Here is a 26,260-nt window from a genome sequence, read left to right on the forward strand (position 1 = left end):
GTGCACACCATGTGCCCGGAAGCTTGATAAGAGGGGCGGCGGGCTACCGCAGCGTGGGAAGCCCGTGATCTTGTTGACTTGAGGAAAACGGCCAGCGAAGGGCACACTTGGCATAAAAGCTGTGAGGGAAACGGCAGTTACACCCAGGACTACTGGCCCCAGATACCCTTGTGCCAGCACCGGCACAGCCACTGACGCGCACACCACACTCTTGGAAACGCGATAAGAGGGGTGACGGGCTCCCGCAGCGCGGGAGGCCTTGATCTTGTTGCCGTGAGGGAAACGGCCAGCGAAAGGCACACTTGGCATCAAAGCCGTGGGGGGAACGGCAGTTACACCCAGGACTACTGGCCCCAGATAACCTTGCACAAGCACCGGCACCGTCACTGACGTGCACACCACGTGCCCTGAAGCTTGATAAGAGGGGCGGCGGGCTTTTGCAGCGTGGGAAGCCGGTGATCTTGTTGACTTGATGGAAACGGCCAGCGAAAGGCACACTTGGCATAAAAGCCGTGAGGGAAACGGCAGTTACACCCAGGACTACTGGCCCCAGATACCCTTGCTGAAGCCCCAGCACCACCACTGACGCACACACCATGTGCCCGGAAGCAGGATAAGAGGGGAGGCGGGTTCCTGCAGCGCGCGGGCGTACCCGGAACAAGGGCGGGCCCATCTGCACCCGTCAGCAACCGGAGAAGGCCAGGCCAGGCCCCATCTCTTGACTCTATCATCAGAGATACAGAAGAAACGCAGAAGTAAGGAGTGGGGCTGAAAGGTCAGGGGTATATTAGTACTGATTCTGCGTGGGGAGATGAGAAGAAAGAAAATTATGCAGTCCCCTAAAAGCACAGACACAAACCCTAGATGTTTTTTTACAAAAGGCTATGAGGGCACTCAATAAATAAATCAAACTGGCAGAACTCAGACTATTGCTGGCCCCAGTGCCCTTAGCTGCTGATCTTGTTGCCATGAGGGAAATGGCCAGCGAAAGGCACACTTGGCATCAAAGCCGTGAGGGGAACGGCAGTTACACCCAGGACTACTGGCCCCAGATAACCTTCCGCCAGCCCCAGCACCACCACTGACGCGCACACCATGTTCCCGGAAGCGGGATAAGAGGGGCGGCGGGTTCCTGCAGCGCGTGGGCGTATCCGGGCAAAGCCCGGGCCAAGGGCGGGCCCATCTGTGCCCGTCAGCAACCGGAGGAGGCCAGGCCGGGCCCCATCTCTTGGCTCAATCATTAGAGATACAGAAGAGACGCAGAAGTAAGCAGTGGGGCTGAAAGGTCAGGGGTATATTAGTACTGATTCTGCGTGCGGAGATGAGAAGAAAGAAAATCATGCCGGCCCCTAAAAGAACAGACACAACCCTAGATGTTTTTTTACAAAAGGCTATGGGGGCACTCAATAAAGATATCGAACTGGCAGAACTCCGACTATTGCTGGCCCCAGTGCCCTTAGCCACTGATTTGAACATTCATCCAGGCAAGTCCCCCCACCAAACAACTGTGGAGGACCCCAAGCAAATATCATCTATATCCCCTCCAGTTCAGCAAGGGGATCATCCATTTGTGCTCTCACCAACTGTTATTATTGAGAAGCAGGGCGCCTTGGGTGGCGAATCAAAAGGCATGGACACTGTAACACCATCAACTGCAGGAGACCAAAATATAGCTGGGGGAAAAAGGAAACGTACTGACCCTATTGGGTTCGAACAGCGAACCGCGGGACAATTGCCAAGGGTTAAGAGGACAAAACAAAACCCACCGGCCTCCATAGGGAAAGTCCAAGGGGGAGGAGGGCTCGCAAAGTCGAAACCTATGCCTGATGTGGACATGGTGGCAGCTTAATTGGGGAAAATAGTGTCAGATTTGCTAGAGCCCATTCTGCTACGATTGGCCGTATAGAGGAGCAGCTTGGCCGAGTACTGTTAAATCTGGGTAACCCAGCTCTGCAAATTGGGCCTTATGTTATGGGTTCTTTGGGTAAAAACCAGAATGTGAGGTATGTAATGCTACCCCTATTGCCCCAGAGAGTGAGGGGGGGCTAATGATAGATTAGTAAATGGAAAGGCAAGACCATCTGCTCCAGTTAGGGTGGGGGTAAACTGTTCAGACCCTAATATAGTGCCACAATTACAGATATATGATCAAGTTAGGAGCACTAATAACACACAAGGGCACCACAGTTGCTTGAACATAGAAAGGTACGATAATGTGAACCATGAGAATAAGAAAAGAACCAATAAGGGACTCGAGGAAAACATTGTTTTAGACCTCCCACCGGCATGTACCCCTTACACGATGATCTTGACAGGTGTTCCACATGTAGCGTTCTAATCTAGGACCCTGATCGATACTGTGACCTTATGCCCCTATTCGGCTATAAATCCATTTATTCCCTATATTGGCATAACCGTTCAAGTGCAATATTCAGAAACTCGTCTCTGGCCTCACACGAACAGAGCCACATTTCAGAATAGCTTTCTCTGCCACTTCCTTTGCAACCAATTAGTGCAATGACATAGCAGAAGTTACTATCTGAGATTCCTAGATTAACACTCCGAGTTCTTCAACAAGATAAAAACTCAGCAAACCTGGAAATCCCCGCTTGCTATGTTTTGATTAGTAATAGAACTCTAATGAGCACTGATAAACGATCACTTCCTAGTGACATCTTTATTGACATCTTATGTCCAAAAACTTATGTCAAACAAGGCACCTTTCAGGTATAAATATTACCAACGTTGCCTTAAGCAAACGCTGTGTTGCTAATGTTGCTGTCTGCCTTTGTTTCGCTGAAGCTGATGCTGCCAGCTATCTCGCTGCTGCTGAAGAAGCTGTCATGCTGATGATACCATAGCTGCTATCGCTACTGCTATCGCTGCTAACTAGCGAACGATGGTGTGGTGAACTTAGGAGCTGAACAGCCGTCCCCTGCAAAGAGCCCAGCAGATGCAAGCTGCCCGCGGACGCTGCCCCTCCTCCTCCTCCTCGACGCGCTGAGAAGAGACGCTGTCTTTCTCCTGCAGAGTAATCCAGCTCCGGCGTTTCTAGTCTACCCTTGCGGGTGACTGGGATATCGAGTCCTGAGGGAGATACCAGACCTCCATCATTCTATTCCAGAGGTATGGTGTTGACTAAACCCTTAGAGAGAATTCTTGAAGCAAACCTTGGCAAAACCAACTTAACTTAAAGCTACTTACTTACTCCCCTCCCAAGTATTAGGCTTAGGTCAGGTACACTGGGGTAGGCGTAGTTAGAAGCACCAGTTGAGTATTTTAGCCTAATGTATATATGAATGTATATATGTTTTATTCATTTTAAACCATTGTATGGCTAAGAAACCATATCAATGCTTTTACAGTATTATTTCGCAATACTTATCTTACTGTACGTACTTTTTATAATAACAAGTCTTGCAATTGTGGCAATTCATTTCTCTTATACGAGAAGAAAGACTGTTCAATAAATGTTAGCCTTTATTGACAACGCCCGTCTCTCTATTCTCTATATATTGTGAAAGTAAACTGCACAACCACTGACTGAGTAAAATAACTGTCTATTGTTTCACACGACCCTAGAGATTGACTCTTGATCTGAGGAGCAAAGTTGTCATGTTGCACGGTTGTTGGAAAACTGAATCCCTTCTTGGCTGTGCCAGGAAAGCTGATCACTTCCTATTTCAGTCAAGAAAGTTTCCAGTGACCTCTGAGCTAGTTGGTAACAAACCCAATTAAGTTTAGCATAGTCAGTGGAGGCCTGGAAGATCCGCACTTCTACGTCGATACTACTGTTTATGTTATTCCAATGCGCAGGGCCTATTGGGAAAATAGGAACTACACTACATGGCGCCCAACGTTTGGTAAGGCGATAAACTAACGCAAGACGTTAGAGTAACTCAGTCGTGCATATTTCACACAGACCCCTTTCTCCCGTAAATACTCCAATAGACGTCTGGAGTGGGTGAAAGGTTAAAATCTGCCCGAACTCAGTAGGAAGAGATTGCTATGTAAAGCTCTGGTTTATTCAACGTTGAAGAATACAGTGTTCCATAATATTGTGCACCTAATCTTTGTCTCCTTGGAGACCTACTCTGCAAACCTTGCATTTATACAATGACAGGAGAAAACGGAACCACTGGGGCCGCAGCAGATGCGACTCAGCAGGGTCCCGATGACACTGTACCGGGTGCGATAATCATCCCGGCACATTTAAGAAAATCTATAACTTTAAAACTTAGAGAAAACGGACTGACACCACAAGGTGGTACAGTAATTTTCGTGATAGAGGCACACGAATATCGGCAGACAGAGGTATTCTATTCATGGATAAACTTTCCAGCGGCAAACGCTAGAACAAAAGAGTTTCACTATTACAAAATAGAGAAACCACCGGATGAGTACGCTCCTTTCGAGGAGACTGAAATCCCACTAAAATTCCAAAAGCACCTGCTCTGGTTTAATGGCGCCCTAAAACATAATGATCATATTACCAGGCTCGGTCCACTAGGTAGACCAGGAGCAACGTGGCCGGTTCTAGCCAGCTACACACCACATCCGGACATTGAAAAAATGTCTAGAGAAGAGCTGTTAGTACAGCTAAAAACATTAATAAAAATACATAGGCAATTAGTGCAATATGTAATGCGGACTGCAACAGTCCAACCAGCTGTTAATGTACCACAGCTGACCCCTCATCAGGGGAACACTAATAAAATCACACCACAGAACATACAGTCATGTCTTGGTAAAACACCCATAAAACGGGAACAAATTCCTTTCTGGTTAGCACAGAAAATCACTCAAATAGAGGCAGTATTTCCGGATACTACCCCTATTGAGAAACACAGAATCTTGACCATCTGCCTTCCTATGGGAATCGCACCACACGTGGAGGACTGTGACACTTGGGGTACAGTCTTTACTTCCATTTACACAAAAACACATTGTGTTCCGTCTATGGCGGTAATACCAGATGTGCTAAAACAGATTCAAAATGAATACGGTCCTGAGCCCGCTTTAACTCTTGGTATGAAATTACTGAAATACTTCAAGCAGGTCTCGGCTATATTATTAGCCAACATTAAAGGAGAAGCAGCATCTGTGGCGATCCGCCAGAAGTTGAAGGAAACAGATATAACAGATCAGCCAATTGAGCTTTCCAGAATCATAGAAAAATGCTATGAAGAATTAGGTAGAGACAGCTTGGGTGGAAAACCAGTAAAGCCCCAACTGCTCGAAAATCCTGAAAAATTATTTATTAAAAATAATTCAAACACTCCTAAAAAGAGCTGGGATGGAAATAAACAATCCACTCCCAAGGAAAAAGTTTTCCAGTCCAGAGGAAGGTCTCCTCGACGGAGGGAAAGAACTCCGACTCGAGAACACCAGTCTCCCCAGAGGTAGCCCTCTGAGAAAGATATAACCTTAGAAATAGGGATAATTTGAAAAAACCTGATAGATATCAAAGTATTGATACACGTCCCTCTCGATCTTTTTCGCAGAAATCGGAAAGAAGAGGACGGTCAGACCCTGGAGAGCACGCCAAGTCCAAAGACAAGGAACCTGCTCAGAGTAAAAAATCTCAATTTCCAAAAAAAAAGGTAGCCAGTATTAGAGTAATCAACCATGCCGAGAATACTGAGGACACAGTTGAAAAACGGGGAGTGGGCACAGACAATGTTAGACAGTGCAGCAGAAATCAGTATAGCCCGCAAGATCTTGATGAATCATCTTGAGACAGTGGACACGAATGAATTCATTCAGGTTGAAACTGCCGACACCAGACTTAGCGAGCCCCATAAGATATACGAAATAACACTGCGTATAGAGGGTGATAAGACTAGGAAAATAAAGGGTCTATTTTGGGATAAACTCTCAAAAGGCTATGATATTCTGTTAGCTGAAAAAGATTGGCCCCCAGAGTTTGTCAGGGAGTGCCCTCGTGGCGAAGAAATGATTATGCCTGCCTTCTCGAATCACATTCCGATTCACAAAAAATATACTTATGTAAGGAAATGGGCAGTAGCCCAGGCACCGGCATTATATAAAAATCATGTAGGATGGGATGAGGACTCACCTCCTCACAAAATCCAATTAAAAAGTGAACCAACTGCCCAACGGCAGTATCCCATTAAGCAAGAAGCTAAAAAACAAGTTAGGGAGATCTTAGATCAACTTGAGTACCAGGGGGTGATTGAAACATGCACCTCTCAAATGAACAATCCTTTGTTTCCTGTCTCCAAGCCAGACAATTCATATCGTCTAGTTTTGGACTACAGACACCTTAATGCATGTTGCAAAACTTTTGCAGTACAAAACTCGCATAGTGCAGCCCTAATGAATAACATAGTTAGGAAAAAATATAAAACGACAAGATAGATAATGGTTTCTTTTGTCAAAACATTGCACCAGAAAGCAGATACTTGACCGCTTTCTCAGCATTTGGGTCGCAGAAAAAATTCTGTCGACTCCCACAGGGGTTCAAGAACAGCCCAGGACTATTCTCAGCTAGGGTAACAGAGTTACTACAAATGTATGATGATGAGGCATTATCTTACGTAGATGATATCTATCTCACAGACGACGACTTGGATACTCACTTGAAAAGAGTGAACACCATTATACTTGGGTTCGCAGCAGAGGGTTACAAATTCAACTTTAAAAAGTCTCGAATTGCCCATCTGACAGTACTATTCTTAGGATACGAATTATCAAGTGAAGGAAAAAGCCTAGCGGACAACTTCTTAGAGAAGTGCGCTGTACTCCAAGCTCCAAAAACGCTGAAGAATTTATAATCCATACTAGGTTTTCTGAATTTCGGAAGAACATACATTCTAAATTACGCAGAGAGGGTTAAACCTCTCTACGAACTAATTAAACCTGATTTTAAACAAATCAATTAGACTCAAAAACACACAGAAATTTTGAGATCACTGCAAACAGACATGTTAGCAAAAACAAAATTAGATACACGTGACAACACACGCGATCTTGTAATCCGAGTCATCCCAGGAAGATGCGGATACACGTACCTGACCTCTAATGAGGGAGAAAAGGTACCAATTTCAATTAAATCTCACTTGTACACACAAGTAGAAAAAACATTCAGTCACACAGAAAGAACTGTGAAAGCAGTGCAAATTGCATTAGCAAATGAACGAGAACTAGCACACGACAAAAGGATTAATATCCTCACAGCGGAATCCGCCTTTGAGGCGCTATTCAGCCCAGTAAACCTGCCTACAGTGTCACTGGGTCCGAAATGGATACAGTGTGTAGATTCTCTAGGAGCGGAAGATGTGAAATACTATTTCGCCCCGCAATTCGAAGAACTGAATGATTTAGAATATGAAGAAGAATATCCTCTGCCAATCGAACTTCTGCCTCTCCCACAATACGCCTGTATAATCTATACAGATAGATTTGTACAGCATTTCAACGTAGAGAGCAAATCCTACGATGCAGCCTGTGCGATTGTTAAAGGTCGTTGGCTGTGTGGTAAATTCAGACCGAAAGTAACAAAAACTGAATCAGTAAGAAACTGTCCGGCTCAGAGAGCTGAAATCAGATCTTTAAAGATGGCGCTTGAAAATGCAGAACGTGAATTCCCGACACTTATCGTGTGCGATTCTCATTTATGCGTCAACTCTTACAATAATAAGCTGCAGAGCTGGATTGAAAACGATTACAAAGATGACACAGGTGCCACAATAAAGCATAAATTGCTCTGGAAACAGGTAGCTCTTTTACAGAAAGAACTACAAAAGACTCACGTGATACACGCACAGAGTCTTCAACGTGATGGCGTTCACGTTGCAGGGAATTCATTGGCTAATACAGCCATAGCGGAAGCAACTAAACCGGCTTCCGTAGCCACAAAAAAGCGTACAGAAAAATACATAGACGGGGAATTCATGCTGGCAGTAAAAACGACCGTAAAAGGCGACTGTGCAGCACTACCCGTGAACTATCCACTCAATTATGCATACGTAATTGATGCAAACTCCGTTCCTTTTGCTCGAATCCCTGGAGTGGGGGATAGGGTAATTCCAAACAGGGACCGGAGGGGCTTCCTATTACAGGAAGCACACATGGGGTTGGGTCTGAGACACCAAACAATCAAGGACTCTCTGAGAGAATTAGAATCAGAGTACTGGTGGCCGGAAATGAGTGAAGGCATTCATGAGTTTGCAAAAAACTGTGAAGACTGTAACAGAGATCGCAGTGGAGAACCGGCCAGTGTAGTGTCAGTCAGAAGCCATGATAGAAAGCATCAGGCAATCTATCCGCGCTATCAAAAAAGAGAAACGCGTCCCATTGTACATCCATAAGGCTAAACACACTTAAAAATTGCGGCCTCCAGCGCTCGGCTGACGCCAGAACGGTTATAAAAGATCTGCGAGTCTTTATCGGCACATACGCAATTACCACGTTCCATTCTGACCAGGGTCCTGCTTTCAGCTCTTGAGCTTATAAGGAGGCCATGGCCAGCATGGGAATTGGGTTGCGGTATTCTTGTCCGTCGCACCCCGAAGGGAATAGTGTGGTTGAAAGAAAAAACCGGGACATAAAGCGATCCATAACAGCGAAGGTATTAGGTTCAGGCGCTGGGTGGGTCAAACATTTAATAAGTGCCCAGTCCAGTCTTAACAATTTGCCAAGAAAATCTCTAAAAGGTTTCAGCCCATACGAACTATTGTTCGGAATTAGAATGAACATTCAGGACCTCGATAGTCAGATGTCAGTGGTACAAGAAAAAACAACAGACTTTGACATCAAAGATCGTTTGGCTGTTTTACAGGAACTGAATGAAACAAGAAAATCCTTAAGCAACATAAAGTTAAAGCAACAGCCAGATACCACTGACGAGGCACCACAAGCAACAGCCCCAGCAAGGCCTGTCTGGATTCCAAAGATTGGGGATCTAGTCAGAGAAAAAATCGCGGTGAAGAAGGAATTTGGGCCTTCTTACAGAAAAGCGGTACCTGTCTTGGCAGTCACCGGAACAAGATCAGTAGTACTACCGCCCCTTGCTGGTAAAAAGGAGAACAGAGTTGTGTCTATCGACCTGGTAAAACCACAACCATGTGGCCTATAATCAACAGTAGGCCCAGTGGACTCCCAAGAAACAACACAATACCCAAACTTGCAACAATCCAAGAGGTTCAAACTGAAAGACTAATCACATTCGATCAGCCTGCAGTGCACAGAGAAGGACTATACAATAATGCCATGGAACTCGTGCCTCTTGAGACACAGATTGAAACGGTTCGTCAAGAAACACCAGTCTACAATAATGTGGCATCAGAAAATGCTACCGAGAGACAGATTGAAAGAACAATCCCAACAATTGACAGAACTGCCTCTGGTTATTTCATCAACTTCGACAACTTCTCTGAAGATCAAAACGACCCGAAGTGATTCCAGAAACAAAAAAGACTTTTGAAGGAAAAGCAACGGAACTCTTTAATCAACTGAAGAAAATCTACCTTATTTCCCCTTGGTTAGAGTTCTGGTTCGGTCTAGGTGTATTTTTCCTCCTGCTTTGGCTCATCATGGTACTTTGTTTGGGAAAATTCATTGAGGGAAAATATAGTACAATGGACACAGCAAGTCAGAACATTAACCTAGTCCTCAAACCACACAGATCATCCCACGTGAAGAAAAGAGAACTGTCAACAGTAAATGTCACAGCAATTCCAATACCTGGTGGGGTAGTATGGGAGAAAACTGACTATGAGATCCATGGTCCGGTCGAGATCCTGAAGTATCCTCATCAACTGAAGGTTTCCTTAAGTGACTTTGTAAAAGCTAGCACATTCTCTGATGATTGGGACTTTAACAGTATTAATGACATGATGTCTGATTTAGTAATGTCAGCTAGATTTACAGAACATGATTATTTACAAGGTTCATCTAGTTATGAGCAATTATTCTGCTACACACATTATGGTGATCATTACTTGCATAAATCTGCACAGCCTAGAAATGTTTTTATGTATAATCAATGGGAACATTGTGCTACACCACCTAAAAGCAGTTCTAAAGCATTTTTTGAGAAATTCAAATACTTCTCAGGGTTTAACACCAGTGATGCAGAAACGTTTTATTACAAACTGTTAGATAAAACAGGAATGAAAACAATGCTGACAAATTCTACATTGATATATTCAGAAGCATTTTATGAAAAAATGATGACATTTGGTTTTGATTATTGGAAAAATAACATTGAAACAAAAACAATTTGGGGTACAAAAGATTGGCAGGTACAAGGCCTTGAAGCACTATTCAGAACCTGCATGATACCAGAACAAATGATGTTTTTAAATGACACAATACACTAAACATCCTGTCTTGGCCTAGCTAAGATCAAAGACCTAAACAAACCGTCTATTCCAAAGCCAATACCTGAAAATACAACTACAGATATTGAGTTAGACGTGTCACAAATTTTACATTTTAACAGAACACATCCTGATTGGAAAAAGTGGTTAATCTGGCCTACTGACACAAACAGCTGTCAAGATAGAAGAAATGGGAAGAAATGATTTTTTTAAATACCTACAACTTCGTAGCTTCCTACAGAGTCATCCTTCAATTCCAGCAGTTAAAAATCCTTTACTGGAGCTTTTACAAAAAAAACCTCGGATAGGTGCCATATATTCAAGCCTAATGCAGGAATACGGGGATGATTTAGGCCAATGTCAGATTAAATGGGCTAACAGTCTAGGTATATTGGATGTCGATATCTTATTGTCGATTAAAATGGCTGCAGAGTGCCTCATAACTGGGATGATGAAATCCCAACATTTCATGTGTATCCATAATCTTTATTATACTCCTAGAAAAGTAGTTAAATGGAGCACGTCGGTAGGCACGAATTGCAGCCGATGTGGATTGTATGCAGCCGATGAATTGCATATGTTCTTTCTTTGTCCTAAATTATCATTGCTGTTTCAACAAATCGAAACTTTTTTGTCTATTATTTTGAAATGTAATATAAAGTTAACTAATGAATTAGTATTACTTGGTATAGATCACACTGTTACTCGGCCTAGACCAATTTCTTATTTTCTTTTTCTATGCATGGGCGCAGTCAGATCCTGTATTACCAAAGAATGGATTAGTCAGGAACCCCCCACGTTTTTCATGTGGCGGGAAAAATTACTATTTATGTTTAATATGGAATCTGCTATCTATAAGCTTAAGGGGGTTAAAAAAAGAATCATGGGAGAAAAAATTTGGGCACCAATTGCCGAGTGGATCTAATTTTATGTTTTCTATATTTGCTCTTCCATTTTGTACTCTGTTAAAAATTTATTATATAATGTGTTCTTCTTTTTTGAAGCTACTGTGTTCTTTTTTGCTTATTAATATGCTTTGCTGTATTTCCTTGCAATAAAACAATAAAACTTTAAAAAAAAAAAGATAGATTCCTGAACAAAACACAGGGGTTAAAAATGACCAGACTAGACCCTAGATACTCCCAGAGACAACATCCAGGGATAGTAACAACATACAGTGTAGGGAAACTCTGCCTCGAATGGCTAGGATCATCCACACTGGCTGAAATTAAGCAACACTTGTCTTTACTAAAAGATGGTGCTGATTTGCGCGATTTCATTCTTGGACCACGCAAACGGCGTCAAAAGCGTTTCATAGCGGCCAGCATATATGCTGCGTACAACAAGGCTTGGAAAGTCACACAAATTGAAACAGCAGAAAAAATACGAGAAATTGATCGTATTAATTTGGAAAAATCACTTTCTGTAGTGGGCAATGGGTTAATGACTCTGTCCTCCAGAATATATTCGTTGGTCAGTATTGTATCTTCTGCCTTTGACATAATAGACAGAGACTTGCTAATGTTACAGCATGGCCAATCTCAATTACGTTCTATTGTACAATTAGGCTGGACGCTGCAAAATCTTCGTTCAGGCTATGTGCCTTGGCGTTTAATCAACACAATGTCATTGTTTTCCATTTTTAACCTTACTGATAAACAAATCAGTTTGGCACAGAAAGGAGCAGACTATACAATCCTGAGCATCGAAAAACTTGAGAGATTACCATTGACAATGTCAGAGAGTCCTGTCATTGAATGGATAATACACGGAATTATCACTATTCCGATAACAACTTTCCGATTTAAAAAGTGCCTTGAATACATACCTACTGGCCAGTATGAACGATTGGGTAAAGGATATGTAAAATCAGCATGGAAATGACCATACACACATTCATGCTATAGTGACAGCGACAAAAATGTATTTCTAAGCGGTATACTTTTGTGTCAGGGTATTAATTTACACGGAGCCTGTGAAGGTAATTCTAACAACCTTTCATGCCACCAGCTTGTCACACCTGCAACGCAGATAGAGCCCTTCTTTATGCAACTCGCGAATGGGAGTTACATTCTAAGAACGGATCACAGATGTTGTGGCCTTGTTCCAGGGAAAAGTTATCTCGTAAGCGTGACTTCCATGGTCAAATGCTGTATGCAAGCATTGTTCCCGAGCGGGCCTGGAGACATAGAGACTCCCATCTGGCCTCGTCTGAATCTCTATTCTATACGAATTGATACTTTAAGCAAAATGAAGTCTGTGCTTTTGCAGACAACAGTGCCCATAACGTCATCAAAAGAGACGTATGATCTTCTAGTTGCAAGGACAGCTACGGAGGTTCATGACCTTTTATCAACAAATTGCCCCGTGCATGTCGTAGAAATGTTGAGCCAAATCCTTAACATGTCTAGTGCCACAGGCATCCCAGACATATTTAAGACGATTTTTACGGGACTGCTAACACTGTTTCAAGCAATTCTGGGAATTGTTCCAAATTTTGTCCACTCTGTTTTTGGCGACATACCCCTATTTTTGGGACTTGTAGCAGGGATTTTATTTTTGACCCTCCTGCTTCGTTATGGCAAGCCACAGCTCAGACATGACTCCTATGGGAATGGAAGAGACAATCCTAGCAATCCGCTACCGGGACAGAATAACTAGAGTCCTTGGATTGGCCAGGCTGAGAGATCTAAACATGACCTGGTTCCTTTCTTTCAGACCAATATGGCAAAATTGCATCTTACCTGTACTACGATGTATGCTATGCGGAGATGAGTGCGTGTTGGACACCTGTCTTTCACTTCCATCAGCAGTACCAATGGATATCGATACTTTGCTAAGTCCGATAACGGCTCACGCATTGTGTTGTCCCCAGCGGCTACCAATCCTGATGACGGCATTCGTTGAGACTCCTGTGCTACGACTAGGTGGTAACAGTGGAGCGAGTGACAAAAGCAGCATCACCCAGGTACGACCATCTGTGAGTATTGCTGATCCCGACTTTGATGACAGCAATCATTCTCACACCTGCCAAGTTACAGCACTATCGAATTTGGTCGAACTGTCACCTGATTTTGTAGACCAATTCTTTGAGAGCCTGTCTGATATGATGTTCTCACCCGAACAGAAACAATAACTTTAGAGAAGCATTCCGACACACAGCGTTCCCATGAACTCTGAATTCGGCCTTCAGTTTTGAACAACAAAAACTGCTAAAAGCGTTGGAACCTATTTTCCCCGTTCAAGCAATAATTCTTTTGAATTGAACACTTTTTAATATTCACCCTTTTTGGCACGAAAAATTCTTTGCTGAAAGTAAAAACTATTCTTAGAGAACAGAAGCTTCAACTTCTATTTCTAAATACATCTAGAGACATAATAACTTTACACCAGCCTCTAGCACATTTTACTGCAATGCATTTATATGTGATGAAATTATCTCGCCCTTCTTCTGTTTGAGAGATATTTCATGTGTAATTCTTTTTGCATAATCGTTCATTTATTTCAATATGCTATAATTTTTGAATGATTTCTATGCTTCAAAAACGTACAGTACCTAATTTTTCACGTATTACAAATACGCCTATTTCAAATGCATACATGTATTTTGAGGTGGGCAATGTTACACATGCGTCTTATTGCTCTAGTTTTAGTAATTTGATGGACATGAATTCGTGGAGTGGGTGTAGCGTTCTAATCTAGGACCCTGATCGATACTGTGACCTTATGCCCCTATTCGGCTATAAATCCATTTATTCCCTATATTGGCATAACCGTTCAAGTCCAATATTCAGAAACTCGTTGCTGGCCTCACACGAACAGAGCCACATTTCAGAATAGCTTTCTCTGCCACTTCCTTTGCAACCAATTAGTGCAATGACATAGCAGAAGTTACTATCTGAGATTCCTAGATTAACACTCCGAGTTCTTCAACAAGATAAAAACTCAGCAAACCTGGAAATCCCCGCTTGCTGTGTTTTGATTAGTAATAGAACTCTAATGAGCACTGATAAACGATCACTTCCTAGTGACATCTTTATTGACATCTTATGTCCAAAAACTTATGTCAAACAAGGCACCTTTCAGGTATAAATATTACCAACGTTGCCTTAAGCAAACGCTGTGTTGCTAATGTTGCTGTCTGCCTTTGTTTCGCTGAAGCTGATGCTGCCAGCTATCTCGCTGCTGCTGAAGAAGCTGTCATGCTGATGATACCATAGCTGCTATCGCTACTGCTATCGCTGCTAACTAGCGAACGATGGTGTGGTGAACTTAGGAGCTGAACAGCCGTCCCCTGCAAAGAGCCCAGCAGATGCAAGCTGCCCGCGGACGCTGCCCCTCCTCCTCCTCCTCCTCGACGCGCTGAGAAGAGACGCTGTCTTTCTCCTGCAGAGAAATCCAGCTCCGGCGTTTCTAGTCTACCCTTGCGGGTGACTGGGATATCGAGTCCTGAGGGAGATACCAGACCTCCATCATTCTATTCCAGAGGTATGGTGTTGACTAAACCCTTAGAGAGAATTCTTGAAGCAAACCTTGGCAAAACCAACTTAACTTAAAGCTACTTACTTACTCCCCTCCCAAGTATTAGGCTTAGGTCAGGTACACTGGGGTAGGCGTAGTTAGAAGCACCAGTTGAGTATTTTAGCCTAATGTATATATGAATGTATATATGTTTTATTCATTTTAAACCATTGTATGGCTAAGAAACCATATCAATGCTTTTACAGTATTATTTCGCAATACTTATCTTACTGTACGTACTTTTTATAATAACAAGTCTTGCAATTGTGGCAATTCATTTCTCTTGTACGAGAAGAAAGACTGTTCAATAAATGTTACCCTTTATTGACAACACCCGTCCCTCTATTCTCTACATATTGTGAAAGTAAACTGCACAACCACTGACTGAGTAAAATAACTGTCTATTGTTTCACACGACCCTAGAGATTGACTCTTGATCTGAGGAGCAAAGTTGTCATGTTGCACGGTTGTTGGAAAACTGAATCCCTTCTTGGCTGTGCCAGGGAAGCTGATCACTTCCTATTTCAGTCACTTCTACGTCGATACTACTGTTTATGTTATTCCAATGCGCAGGGCCTATTGGGAAAATAGGAACTACACTACACACACATTACCCCAGACCGTCATGAAAATTGTCAGAGTCTCATTAATAAGTCTGCCCACTGGTGCTCTAGTAAAATACAGCCCCCGGTAAATTGACATAAAAACATTATATTGGCAACATGAGTGAGTTGGTTAGGGAAAATACAGAAAGACATAGAAGGCGATTGTGTGATCCTGAACTTTAATGATAGGAGATAGGTAAAATTCCCCTTATGTCATTTTAGTGACCCAGTCCCCGGAGATTCCCCTATGGAAAACATACTGGCCCATTCTTTGGCCTCTTTTTATCCCCCCTACCAAAGGAGCAATGGGTCTGGTTTGTGTTCCCAGAACAAAACCCCTCTTCCTAAGCCCCCCACATGGCACTTCTCAAATCGCACTCCACTCTACATCATGACACTCCACTCTACGCCATGACACTCCACTTTATGCCATGACAATCCAATCTATGTCACAACAGTCCACTCTACCACACTCCACTCTCACAGTCTACTCCACTTTATGCTACTCCACGACACTCTACTCCACTCTACACCCTTCACTCTACTGCACTCTATGCCACCCTAAGTTACTTTACTCTACTCTATGAAACTCTCTGTACATCAATCCGTGCTACAGTGTTCCACTCTATGCTACTCCACTCTACTCTGATACACATCTCCACTCTACACCACTCTACAACACCCTGTACCACCCAGGTCTGTGACACTCTGTACCCCTCCACACTATGTCTCTTCACTCTACGCCACTCTACACCACTCCATATCACTCTACACCACTCCACTCAACTCTACAATACGCCACTCTACTGTACTCTACACCACTGCATTCTACTCAGCTGTATACCACTCTACACCATCACACTCCACAACCCTCTCTCAACTTTGCACCACTCCACGACACTTTACTCCATTTCACTCTACGCCTCCCCCCTCTGTTACACTCTTCACCACTCTATGCCACGCCACTCCACTACACCCCATGACACTCTCCTCTACAGCCCATGCCACTTTGCTCTATGTCACTAACTTTTAGCCATGCTGACAAAGCCACGCTGATGTACAACATGGCTAAAACACATTGGCAAAGCCAGTAGCTCTTACACACGCAAGTTCTCTATTGACTTTGCGTATGCTTGCCCAGCCCAGAGTTCGGTTCACAGGCTCAATCCGACAAATTCAAAGGCCTGGACAGTCTCTAGATCCCAGTCATGCATCGGTTGGGATGTGACCTGCTGCTGCTAAACGTGGCTGCATCCTTGAGACCCATATGTTCAAGGATACCAAGAGCATATGGTTCCACAGCTACACTGACGATACCAAGCTCTGCCTGGAAATATCCTCAGTAGATGACATACACTGGGTAAATGCCACCCTCAAAGAAGTCCAACACTGGCTATCTCACAACCATCTAAAACTCAACCAGGACAAGAAAGAAATCCTCTCATATTCAACAACAAACAAACCCCCCCAGATAAAAATAAATTGCTAAAACCCATTGATGCTCGAAACTGCAATCAAACCCTTGCTGACTCCGGGGCGCTAGGGCACACACAGCAAAATGGCTGCCCTGCTGTGAGGCTCTGTCTGACCGGGAACACATCCGTCCATTATCTGCTGCATCCTGCACCCCTGACGATGCAAAACGTCTAGTGTGGGTTTGAAACTAACTGCTGCACGGCCTGGTGCAATTTGCGGACGCACTCTCCTGCCTGTGGCTGAGAACCGGGGGAAGTCTCCCCTTGCCTTGCTGCTCGGATTTGAAATGGTGGCTGCTGGATCCCGGTAGACTGCTGGTCGGAGAGATACCTTGGGCCTCGCAGACTTCTGGCGCGGCCCCCTCCGGGCTGTTGGCAGCTGAGGCTACTGCGGAGGCTGCGGTGGAACTTGCTGTACTGCGGCTGGTGCGGGGAAGTGCGACTGGCATTTGCCCGGCCTGAGGGCGATTCGCTACGAGGCAGTGAGCCTCTCGGGCGGCGCTCCCGGAGGTGGACCGCTCCTGGGACGGACGGTCTGTGGCTGCAGAGGTGCGGATCCTGCGGCCTGAAAGGAGGAGCCTGACCGCGTCAGACGCGGTGAGTGGGTCGGCCCTATCTGAGACCCGGGCTGCGGAGGTGGGGTCGATCCTGGGACTGGGGGCCTGCCCGGCTCGCTGTACCTAACACGGGGTACAAAAGGGGGTGGTGATGGACGGAGCATCTGAATCAATCAAACACTCACACCCAGTCAAAAGATCTGGGTTTAATCCATCACTGTTCTTTAGCCCACTCTGCCAACCCAGTTCCTCGGAAGCTTGTTTCCGGTCCAGGGAAGACATGGCTTGGCAGTTCGGGCTGGACTGTTTCCATGAGGCACAGGGTCAGACTGATTTGCATATAACCGTGTCTGAACTGGGGTGGCAGAGTGGGCTAAAGAACGGTGATGGATTAAACCCAGATCTTTTGACTGGGTGTGAGTGTTTGATTGATTCAGATGCTCCGTCAATCACCACCCCCTTTTGTACCACTTTTGGCCGCCATAAGTGCGGCAGGGTATGCTCAGACGTGAGTCCCTTGCTCACTTTGCCACTGGATTCAAGCAAGCCGGGCTGAAGACGGCTGGAATGCCAGAAACCGGTCCTCGGAAGCTTGTTTCCGGTCCAGGGAAGATATGGCTTGGCAGTTCAGGTTGCACTGTTCCCATGAGGCACAGGGTCAGACTGATTTGCATATAGCCATGTCTGAACTGGGGTAGCAGAGTGGGCTAAAGAACGGTGATGGATTAAACCCAGATCTTTTGACTGGGTGTGAGTGTTTGATTGATTCAGATGCTCCCTCCATCACCACCCCCTTTTGTACCGCTTTTGGCTGCCATAAGTGTGGCAGGGTATGCTCAGACGTGAGGCCCTTGCTCACTTTGCCACTGGATTCAAGCAAGCCGGGCTGAAGAAGGCTGGAATGCCAAACCGGTCCTCGGAAGCTTGTTTCCGGTCCAGGGAAGACATGGCTTGGCAGTTCGGGCTGGACTGTTCCCATGAGGCACAGGGTCAGACTGAGTTGCATATAGCCATGTCTGAACTGGGGTGGCAGAGTGGGCTAAAGAACGGTGATGGATTAAACCCAGATCTTTTGACTGGGTGTGAGTGTTTGATTGGTTCAGATGCTCCGTCCATCACCACCCCCTTTTGTACAGCTTTTGGCCGCCATAAGTGTGGCAGGGTATGCTCAGACGTGAGTCCCTTGCTCACTTTGCCACTGGATCCAAGCAAGCCGGGCTGAATACGGCTGGAATGCCAGAAACCGGTCCTCGGAAGCTTGTTTCCGGTTCAGGGAAGGCATGGCTTGGCAGTTCGGGCTGGACTATTCCCATGAGGCACAGGGTCAGACTGATTTGCATATAGCCATGTCTGAACTGGGGTGGCAGAGTGGGCTAAAGAACGGTGATGGATTAAACCTAGATCTTTTGACTGGGTGTGAGTGTTTGATTGGTTCAGATGCTCCGTTCATTACCACCCCCTTTTGTACATCTACTGGGTAGGGCAGCACTATTCAAAATGATTGCGCTGCCAAGATTTTTGTACATGTCACAAAACACCCAGTATCAGGTCCCGGAATCATATTTTAAATTAATCGATACGCGCGCGCCTCTGGAATGGCGAAACCCCCAGAGTCGCTCTCATGAAGTTAACCCGTAGTTGGTATGAAGTAGAATCGTTCTACCACATATAGAGTCTTACTACAGAGCGGCCCAATTAGTGACTATAAACCAATGGGTCCACCAGCCACACTCAGAACCTGCCTATAGAATGGAACGGTTAAATCTTCAACCGAGAGGGTAACTGCGAGCGCTATACACTGTCCCTAGGTTCCTCCCAAAGGATGGCCCCACAGCATTGACAGGTCTGGCATACAACCCTGGCTAAGCTGGGGTGGAAAATAAAATCACTAAAACAACCTCTCTGTGGGATTCCCAACAATTGAGCACTATGGTATTTGATAAATGGGACTTGATCGGAATCTCGAGGGTAGGAGACCTGTACACAGGAGCAAACATAAAATTGTTTGAGCAACTGCAACAATCAAATGAACTAGCCCCCACGGAGTTCTTCCGATATTTACAGATTTAGCATGCCATAGGAGTGGTGGTACCCTGGGGAGAGTCAGTACCTGACTCCTCGCCATTGGAGTGTTGGCTCCTAGAGGAACACCTAACCTGAAAGGCGATATCCCTGATGTACCAGAAACTTATAAATAACATGCCTTATACCTTGGTGAACCTGACAGACCTTTGGAGACAAGATATTAAAGACCTACAAAAGGAGGATTGGCTGGAAGTTCTGACAACCCCTAAAGAAGTGGCCATTTGGGCCCGCTTCAGACTGATCCAATTAAAAATTCTTTATAGAGCATACATTTCCTATAAAACACTGAAGAAAATGGGTAGGAAACCAGATACCCTTTGACATAGAGGAGGAGTCGTTCTCCCATATCCTGTGGGAGTGCCAGAGAATCAAACAGTACTGGGAAGCTATAATAACCTGTATGGCAGGGGTTGTAGGTTTGGAGCTAATTTTAGCTCCTAAGTGGGGCATATTAAATGTATGGGAGGACTCCGATCTGGGGCAAGCAGACCGGACCTGGGTTACACTGGGACTGATGGTAACAAAGCGAAATATAGTCCATAAATGGGGATCAGGTGAACTACCGACCGAAGTGAATGGAAGTGAGATATGGACTGGTGTATGCTAGTAGAGAAAGCAGTTTATATTAGCAGAGATTGTCCGAAGAAAAGGGGGAAAATATGGGATAAATGGAATAAGTACAGAGGGTACCCTTGCACGCCCCCCTTAGGAGAGACAGCCCAACCTGGACTAAATGTAGCCATCTTGGAAGAAAACTAATAATAATAATGGAGATATAGCCCTACAAAGTCATGTGTATGTAAAACAATGTGACCTACCACACTACGTAACAAAAGCAATGATCAGTTATGTACAAACTGTTGGTATGCTATTGATCTGCTTGATTTCAAAAATAAAAAAGATTGTTTAAAAAAATAATCTTGTAGTTCCACACTGTAATCTGACAGACAAATGTGCTGAGCTGGAGTCTTGGGTGGATTTCTCCCTCATTCTTTGAATAACGGCCTTTCCTTTACAAACAGTGATTTCTGCCTGTATGTATATGTTATTTCTATAGCATTACCCTAGTCAAAAGGCAGCAGAGCGCTGCACAAGGTCCAAGACAAAAGTTATGTGTGGACCCCTGTGCCAAATTAAGAGGAATATTCGGTAACATTTCATTCAAACAGCGCAGCAAGTGAAGTTGCTGCGCTGCATGAAACGGAAAGCGTACAACAGAACCAAATTATTACAGCTATGGTGCAGTTCTACTCCTAGCACTAGCGCACATATGGTTGCCTGGTGCCAAAATGCTGTGGTCAGGCACCCTTTTTGAGCAGGAGGAGAAAACTATCCTTCGAAGCTATTTCCTCTTAATGAGGAGAAACAAAAATATTTTTCCTCGTTATACCAGCTTCAGGTAGGCACACCATTGTGGCGTAAATCCACCTTACAAGTCTTTGTAAATATGGCTTTACATCAAAATACATGGGTGGATGCACAGGAATGCCTTTGCACCACCCATGTAACGCCTACCTGACAGAAGGTAATGCAAGGCAGTGCTATGCACTGGATTGTGTTAAAACAGCGTATTTGAGCTAGCAAGACTAGGCGTATGTGCCTCATTCTTGAGGCAACTCATCTTGATAACTTAAAACAATCTTACCATAGAGTGCTGCCAAGAGACACTGATTGGTGAGGATGATGGCGGTATAGCAAGGGGGATGACAAGAGGGCGCACTGGGTTTCACTCTTCCATAGCTGCTAGGTGTCTCCAAGCTTTGTCAATCTTTTTTTAACTCAGAGGATTGCACTGCTGTATTGCAGGGCCATGCAGTTCCTGTGGCACGGTGAGGTGGGACACCTCCTTTCAGAGGGCCCCTATTCAGCCCAAGGCCTTTGATTATCTGTGAGCTATGGGAGGCTAATAGTCCCTCACCACGTTCTGTCGGAGGGGTGGCCCTGTTATTTTCTGCTACACCACTAGAGCATTGCATTCTTAGACGTGGTTTCGCGTAGTTTTACTTTTGGCTATAACTAGAGGTGTAACACGTGACACGTTGCTGCTTAATAATGATAATTATTAATTCCTACATGTATTCTTTGCCATTACTCTCTTCATTGGTAACAATTTTAAAAGTTCTGAAAGGAGGAGTTGACCCTGCCAGAGTTCAAACTGTGACCTAAAATGTGCACACAAACGTCTGCAACAGACACTTAAATCATTCAGGGGTTTTCCATGTATGTTCAATAATATAATGTATCTGTCCTGAGTAACCTGTAATATGTATTGCTGTCTAGTATATTTGACTGTATGTAATAGGTTGTGTATATATTTGCTTCAGATCTTTCAGAGTCTCCATTGACTTGAAAAGGAGTCTTGTGAAGCTTCTAGCTATAAAGAGCAGATGGCAGAAACTAGCAGTTCTCGCAGCCCCTCCAGACAAGACAAACAGCCTGAGGTCCTACACTGCTGCTTTATTTGAGTATGAGCAGAAGGTGTTCTTATGCAGTGAAGTGACATTTAAGTCAATACCTGGGAAGTGAGTAAAGGAAAACCTGGAGATGAGCAGTAGTCTCAGGGCTGAAGACGAAGAGAAGATTCAGCAACCTTAGAGTGAAGGATGTTACAGAACTTGAGGTTAAGCAGGGTGAGCAGGAGCCTTTTGGAACCTAGGGTTAGCAGGAGCCTCTGGGAGCTAAGATTGAGGCCACAGCCTTTGAGGCTTGAGTGTAAGCTGAAGCCTTGAGGACCTAAACTGAGCATGGCATTACCTGGCCACCTAAGATTGAGCTTTTGGGACTTGATGGTCAACAGGAGCTTTGGAATTCTAGTGCTGAGTGGTAACCTCAGGTATTTTGTGTGTGTAGAGCACCAGGAGAGCTAGGAGAAAACAGAAGCATTTGGGAATCTCATGATAGATATAGTAGACCTGAGGGTAAGCAGGAGCTCCAAGGTAAGATTGATGAAGAGATACAGGACATAACGGAGAACAGGGATCTAAGTGCAACTAATGTTGAGCAGAATTCCAAGATACTAGGTAGTGAACAGGATTGCAAGGAAACCTAAAATTGAGCAGAAACCTCTTGGGTTCTTTGTGTGAGCACAATCCTCAACGATGTGTCTCTGAGCAGGAGTCTTAGAGAACTAAAGAGAGGAAATTTGATTAGTGTTCTGAGGATGATTGGGTAGTTTTAGAACAATTCATGATAAGCAAGTGAATCGAATAAAGACCTATGGGTGAACATGACCCTCTGGGACTAGTATGTCAGTGGACAGTGGGAATCCCCATGAATGAACAGGAGCTTCTAGACTTAAGAGAAGACACAGGGAGGTGAGCAACGGCAAAGCGAGATTTACAGACCTGCAGATGTGTGCCAGTAGGCCAGAAGGTGAGATGCAGTGGAAAATGGAGCATTCGTTCCTATCCAATGTTTCTGGCCTACAGGTTATAAAAGGGTTTATTTACCACAAAACTCTCCCAAATTAATCACCTGTAACTAACCAAGCAATGCTTCATGAAAGGTTGCAATCCGCAAATGTGAGACACTTTTTATGGTGTCTATAAAAGGATTTTAGGTGGTTGGTGAAATAGAGGAGAGCATGGGGATAATGAAGTGGAAGCATCACACAGAGGAGTGAGCAACACTGGGAGACGGGGAAGAAGCACACAAGAAGTGAAAAACACAACACAGGGCAACGAAGGAGAGAAGAACATGGAACACAGGGGGGAGAATCAAACAAGAAAGCGAGAAGCACCCAAAAGAGACAGCATCATAAGCAGGGACAGATAAGCACGCAAGGGTGAGAACAACACTGACCCCGAGGAGGGTGGGGGAGAAGTACACAAGAGAGAAGCGCAGGTGTAGGCATTTGGGGTTAAAACACAGGGGTGAGAAGGAGAGAGTTGAAAACTCTTATGGCGTGCTAACCGAAAAAGAATTATTTTCCCTAAAAGCGATCAGTGGAAAAATAGAAACTAGCTTTTAAGAGAGATGATAAGCAGGCTTTTTTCCAAAGGAGAGACAGACACAAGATGGACAAGCTGTTATGAAGAAAACCATTGAATAAGAAGGAGGCAAACCTCCTGTAAGTTTTTTAACTGTCTGGTAAGCTTGACCTACAAATGTACTTCACACTGTATACGACATGTTCCCCTGCACCTTTTCGACTGGCTGATTAACTCATTGCATACATTTAAATGTTGTACAAGTAACAGGCACCCTTAAAAAGAAGGCCTGTTTCTTCTTTAACAGGCTGTCCCTCCTCTCACTTCACAGCACCGGAGACCCTCTTTCCTTTTCTGCCGGATTCAACCCAAGATCAAGCAGGGGTTGTTTTTTTATCAAGCGTTTTGGAGTCTATTTAAGTAAAATTAAGAAAGCTTGGGAATGTTGTTCCCAGTAGATACTGCCCTCTTTGACGCCTGTACAGGATTCTAAATCAGAGTTCTGTGCATATATCATCAAAATCCGCACTATCCCTCTCAGCTCCTCTAGAAAAGTATAATATTGGGAGTGAAAACTCTGACATGCAGGTTACAAAGCAAACCATTACATAATGTCTGTTCATTTCCTCTTCAACTGCTTTCTCTTTCTTTTTCCTGTTCTCTATCTGTTTCCTAATCTCTTCATCAATTCCATGTGTCTCTGCCTCTCTCTGTCTCTCCCCCCACAAGCTTTCTCTCTGTTGCCTCTACTTTGCCTTTTAAATGCCCCCATACCTTTTTCTCTTTTTAACCTTCTCTTCGTCACCCTCAGCATTGTTAGTAAATCTTTTTCACTCCTTTCTCTGCCCCATCTTTTTCTTTTCTCTATTTCACCATCTATTCTTTCTCTCGCTCAGTTGGCACACCCTCGCTTGCTTTCCTCTTCTATCGCTGTTTACTCTCACTGTTACACCATTCTGTCTCTCCATCTCTGTATATATGCTTCTCTCCTCCTTTATCACCATCATTTCTTTCTCAGTTTCACCCTCTCTAGTAGTGCTTCTGCCTGTGAACTCTTAACTCTACGTTCAGTAACACAGAGATGCTTCTGGCACTATTGTTCATGGCCAGCTGTCAAATTCTGCTTGGAGTGTATATGTGTGCTAGTTTTTTTCATTGTTAAATGCATCCAGCTATATGTGAATGTTTGCTGAGTACTCCAATGTGTAATACAACTAAAGAACATAACCCTATTTTGACTTGTACTTCTGTCAGCTGACTATTTTATAACTGTGCATCTTCCTCAGATGTGTCTGTAAAAATGATCATTTGTCTTGGGTTTGTTCAGAATTTTGACCCTTTGTCCTGAATTGTTACTGTTGCCTTCTTGCCAGGTAATCACCCTAGTATGGAGACTAAAAGAGTAAACAGAGTGGAAACCTGGGTCGGCAGTACCACTAATGGGGCTTACGCTGCTCCTCGTTCAGGCTGCGGTATTGCACTCTAAATCCCCTACCTTCCAATCTCTTCACTTCCAGTAGGCTCCACATCTCTGCCTGCCAGGGGCAAGATTTCTACAGTCCATTTGGTGGCTTGCCCTGCCTGTTGCCTGTGCTTACTGTTGAGGAACATAACCAGACCCCATGCTGAACTTAGTTGGGGTAGGGGAGAAGACCAGCAATGGCACCAAGCTCTTGCAAATAGCAAGACTATGTGGTGCCGGTGATCAGTACCCAGCTACAATCCTTACAAAACCTGCCAGGCCTTCACCCCAATCAGAGATATAAGAAAGCTCCAATGAAAAGCACTTAACCGATAGCTGAGCAGGGAAGAGGGTTTGCTGGATTTCCTGAGGCGTTTATGCCTCTGGACTGAAGTCCTCTTATGGTTGAGGAGTCTAGTTCTGTGTTTTTCAGACACATGGGAGGAATATATACCATAACATTGTATGTGTTTACAACACATGCGATTACAACGCAGTTGTTACAACGACTGTGTTGTTACATCGCAGTACATTACAATGCAAGTCGTTACAACGAGATGGCACGCTGGACTTAGGAATAGTATACTTTACTATTTCAGCTCCAGTGTGTGCAACAGTAGGAAGGGTGTTGGAATAGTAGCTTACACTATTCCTTAGTTTAGAGTGCCGTCTAGAGCAAGTCATTGTAATGACTTGCGTTGTAATGTACTGCGATGTAACAACGCGTTGTTAAGGTTGTTTCTCCATGAGAGTTGTGGTTCTGAAAATGTAATGTAATGTAATGTAAAGAGCATCTTTTAAAGCGCTCTGTTACTACAAGGAGCCTCCTCGTGCTCTGCATCTCAGTGATAAGTGACTGAAAGAGATAACCACTAATCATGCTAAAAAAGCCATGTTTTCAGTTTCTTCTGAAACTGGAAGGTAGCTCAAATGCTTCATAACGCCAAAGGGAGTTTGTTCCATGTTGAAGGTCCTAAGAATGAATAGATCTTGCCCACCATTCTGGACCGCATAATTCTTTGGATTTTGGCCAGAAAGAGGTTGGCTGAAGGCAGATGCATGGATGGAGCATAGATGGAGATCCTTGCTCTGAGGTAGCCAGCACCAGACTGATGTAGCGCCCTGTGTATCAGGAGCAAGGTCTTGAAAAGGAAAGGTGTTTATTATGGTTCTTCAAGTAATGTGTAAGGCTACTGAGTAAGAAAAAAGAAGAAAGAAGTTTTTACATAATTGTCCTCTACATTTCTAACATACATTTAATGACTTCCTTAAATTTGGCC

The 26,260-nt window shown here is 44.3% G+C and overlaps 1 protein-coding gene across 1 annotated transcript in view; it reads left to right on the forward strand.

The window, feature by feature from the left end:
* CROCC2 (ciliary rootlet coiled-coil, rootletin family member 2) overlaps nucleotides 1-26,260 on the forward strand; it is a 1,620,686-nt gene that overhangs the window by 715,860 nt on the left and 878,566 nt on the right. The window lies entirely within an intron of this gene.

Source organism: Lissotriton vulgaris, chromosome 11 (genome assembly GCF_964263255.1).
Source record: "Lissotriton vulgaris chromosome 11, aLisVul1.2, whole genome shotgun sequence".
Classification (NCBI taxonomy): domain Eukaryota; kingdom Metazoa; phylum Chordata; class Amphibia; order Caudata; family Salamandridae; genus Lissotriton; species Lissotriton vulgaris.